The sequence below is a fragment of the Galeopterus variegatus genome, unplaced genomic scaffold (genome assembly GCF_000696425.1).
Source record: "Galeopterus variegatus unplaced genomic scaffold, G_variegatus-3.0.2 Scaffold331, whole genome shotgun sequence".
Classification (NCBI taxonomy): Eukaryota; Metazoa; Chordata; class Mammalia; order Dermoptera; family Cynocephalidae; genus Galeopterus; species Galeopterus variegatus.
This window is the reverse complement of record NW_007726442.1, coordinates 293,494-297,577: the sequence shown is the minus strand read 5'-3', so window position 1 is coordinate 297,577 and position 4,084 is coordinate 293,494. Positions and strand designations below refer to the sequence as shown.

Sequence of the window (4,084 nt, the reverse complement as noted above, 5' to 3'; positions counted from 1 at the left end):
TTGGTCATCTACCTGTAAATTGGACTAGATCCTGTTGTCTTGCACATTTTGTCAGTCCTTACCAGATTCTCAATTCTTCTAGTTTCCTTCAGTATCTAGCTACAGCTCTCCAAACTGATGTTTCTAATTTTTCCCCCACCCTCCTGACTTGGTGCCACCGAGAACTAAATCCTGACTGCTCAAGACCTTATTGGAAGACTAGGTTGTCTTGTAGCTGACCTTTCCTCCAGGATCTAAAGAAGCCCTGCAAGCCAAAGCAAGACAACTTGATATAAACTTCAGAGGAGTCATCCCCACACCAGATCATTTGTAACCTTGTGCCTGCTGCTGTGTGGGCCACTCAGGAAATTCACCAGAACACCCACATCTTCCATGCTCTGCTCTGGGAAATAACCATGCAAACTGCAAACCAGAAAATCCCTAGGATTGCCACTGCTGTCCTCACTCCACCATCTACAGATGTTTCAATCCCAACATATAAAAATCTTCTCAACTGGTTGCCCTCTGGACTCAGAAACTGGGTTTATAGTCTGCTCCAATCATTAATCTTTGTTTTTCTCTTGTTTTCATAGAAATCCCCCTCATTAAATGCCTAATGGCTTGCAACATCCAGCAAATACTCTACTACCAAGTCTCAACATATGCTCAGCTGGTCCTTAATGAACGAAAGGCGACCGAATGAGAAATGGGCTTATATTCTTTGGAGGAGGAAAGAAAAATGTCTCTTCTTTCCTGGAACAAGAAGAGGGACTGACAAAGACTCTCTCCCTGACCAAACTTTAGTTAGGTTCATCTGAGCCCTCATTCCGACTAGACCTCAGCCTTGACCCTTGTCCTGTCTTTGGCCTGCTGAAACCAGTCTTAGCAGAGAATCCTGCTAAGTCCTCCTCCCCACCCTTTATATCTGATCACCCTTGATATCTGATCAAGTTCTTCATACCCCACCTTTGATGTCTAAATCCTTGGCCTGCCTTTATGAAGACTGTTAGGTCAGTTTAGCAAGAATCCCTCTACTCTTGATGTCTCCTCTCAGTAATTTTCCATCCACTGACTCCCTCACCTTGCCCCTTGGCTATAAATCCCCACTGTTCTTGTTATGTTCAGAGTTGAACACAGTCTCTCTATCCTATTGCAATCGTCTTCAGTAAAGTCTTCCTTACCATAAAAAAATTTTAAAAATGAACAGTGAGCTGCCAGTACAAGCTGACTCCGACACAGCAGTAGAGGTGCCTGAGGAACATGCAGGAGTTGTTTAGAAGGCCATTGAAAACACAGGTGTACAGCTAGCAAGGTCAGACCCGCTCTGCCCTTGCCCTGCCCCAGCTGTTCCTTCTGAAGAGCCTGCTCATGCACCTGCCCTCTTGGAATTGGCACCCTCAAGCCCTCCCCTGGAGACCCACGGGTCAGGATCAGGAATCTGCCCCCCACAAACTAATTGGATTGTGATTTAATCTTTTTTGCAATTCAATGCAAGAGTGTCTTGCTAGACTCTCCCAGCACAGTTCAGCTCATTTCTCACCTGGATACTCTGGCAATATTTCCCAAACTTTAGTCACTCAAGTATCACCTTCACAATTTTTGCTGGTGTGTGTGTGTGTGAGTGTGTGTGTGTGTGTGTGTGTGTGTGTGAGTGTGACCAGTAAGGGGATCCGAACCCTTGACTTTAGTGTTCTCAACACCATGCTCTAACCAACTGAGCCAACTGGCCAGCCATTTGCTGTATTTGTGTGACCATTTGTACTATTATTTACTTAATATTTTTCTTTCAATTGCCTTTAAATCAGCTCCTCCCCCCTTTTTGTAATTTTGCTTCTTCCCAAGCAACAATAGTTAAACTCACCCTAAAAAAAAATAACAAACCCATGAGGAATATGTCACACGAGAGACCAACATACTTTCTTTCAAGAAATTCAACATAATCCTCTTGAGACAGATTTCTGTTTATTAAGTTGAGCCCCTGATGAAGTCAAGGGTAATCAGTTAGGAGCCATGTTGTTGAAAAATCTGTAAATTCAAACCCCTCTTGGTGTCATTAGATTCCCATGGGATTGGAGATCAATTAGGAGAAAACAGCAGATCCACATTTCCTATGGTATCTTATTACAGGGAACATGTATATTGATTGAAATAGTGGTGGGGCGCGGGGGGTGCTGGGGAAGACCTGGACTATTTAAATGTTTCTCTCTCAAAATCTTTCAATGAGTTCATTCATCTCAGTTTTTTTTTAAATTTATTTTTTATTGAATCAAAATTGATTATACATATTTTTGGGGTTCAACATTGAGATATGTTGATCAAATCAATATTACTAGCATATATATTGTTACAAATCGTAATTATTCTTTATGCCCCTTGCCCAATCTCTCTCCATCTCCCTCTCCCTCACTCCTCCCCCCTCTAATTACCCTCGATTTCCCCCCTCTTTCTGAAAGAGTCATGGTTACTTTATTAATTTGTTGTGCGGATGATCCGTCCAATGCTGAGAGGTGTGATTGGGTCCCCCAATATTATCATAGAGCAGATGCTGCTTCTGTCACTCTGAAATGGGCTTTGTGGAGAGAGACATCCTCTTCTTTTCTTTATCTCTGTTGGTGACTCTCCTTGTGTCAATGCACTCCAGTGGTTGGCAGACCATCTGTGTGGTAGTTGTGGCGTCTAGCCACTTTTGTGGCAGCCATGGTTATTGTGGTGGCTGTGGTGGGCCACCCACATGGGGGTGATGTTTTTGGCATGCTCCTTAGTGCTGGCAGTGTGCCTGGTTGTGGGAGGGGGTCCAGTCCCTTTCTCCATGCCTCGGGTCCCCAGGTGGGCCCCATGGTGCTGGCATGGTGTGCTTGGATGTGGGAGAGGGGTCTGGTCCCCAGCTCCAAGCCTCTGGTTCCCAGGCAGGCCCCAATGTGCTGGTGGTGTGCCTGGGTGGGAACTAATTTTCGTCCTTTGCTTATTTCTAACATGGGGGAACTTCCTGTGGGTACCAGTACTTGAGCTCTGTGGTTGAGCTAAATTGATACTTTGCTGCTGTTTCCCCAGGGAAGGCTTTTTGTGCAGCTCAGGGTTTAACAGTTGACCTTATAGATACTTCTGGCTCTCTAGAGACCTGGTGCACCTGGGTTGTGTAGAAACTCTGATCTGGGCCCGAGTTTTCTCATCAAACTGCACCCCATGCAATTATGCATTCCTGACCAGTCTCCTCTGAGTGGTCCTGCGCTGATTGGGGGGCAGATTGGCTGTCCTTGCTGTGTCCCAATGTTCTCCCAGTGGGCCCGTCTCCCCCACTGCCTGTGCTCCAAACACTTCCCATGGGACGGGCCCTGCGCTGGTCCCTTGCGATGACTCACTGGCCTCTGAGTGGCTCCTTTTTTCAGTTGTTCTGGCTCCTCGCTCCTGCGTGGGTCCACGGGAACCCTATTAGTGGTTTTGCTGTCCTGGGGGCCGCCAAGGCTCTCTTCTCCCCTGCTGCCTCCAAGTAACTCCATCTGAAGGGCACAGCTACAGCTTCTGACGGCTCCTGCTCTATGTGCTCAGCAGCTCCAGCATTAAAGCAGCCACATCCCGAAATGCTCAGAGCAGTTTTTTCTTTCTCTCCTCATGGTTTCTCCCAGCTTCATGAACTCCGTAGGTCTCTCCTCCTCTTCCCCTGAGCTCCAGCGGCCCCATCTTGGCTGATGTTACATTTTTATAGTTGTAAATTGGTTGATTTATGGGAGAGAGTGATGCTGGGAATCGTCTATTCTGCCATCTTGACCAGAACCTCATTCATCTCAGTTTAATGCACTTAAGACGGACACCACCATATGCACAAATGGGCACTGATATACTCACAAGAGTGCTCAGCACCTTTGCCTTTCACCATAGAACAGCATATAAATGGATTAAAAATCCCTCCAGATGTGGAGACTACTGAAGATCCACTGACCTTACACGGATTCCAAGAAGAGAATGGGACGTCTGCAGATAAATGGATGTTCACACTGGGAATAGCTGGAATGGGCTGGAGGGGTGGAGGTGGGAAGGAACTATCAAAACCTGAAATAGGGGCCGGCCCGGTGGCGCACTGCTACAGTGCGCCGCTTGGGAAGTGCGG

The 4,084-nt window shown here is 46.6% G+C and overlaps 1 non-coding gene across 1 annotated transcript; it reads right to left on the bottom strand.

Moving 5' to 3' along the window:
• Positions 1–1,633: 1,633 nt before the first annotated feature.
• TRNAL-GAG lies at positions 1,634–1,708 on the bottom strand. The gene has a single exon. It is a non-coding gene; the product is annotated as a tRNA-Leu (tRNA).
• Positions 1,709–4,084: the final 2,376 nt, after the last annotated feature.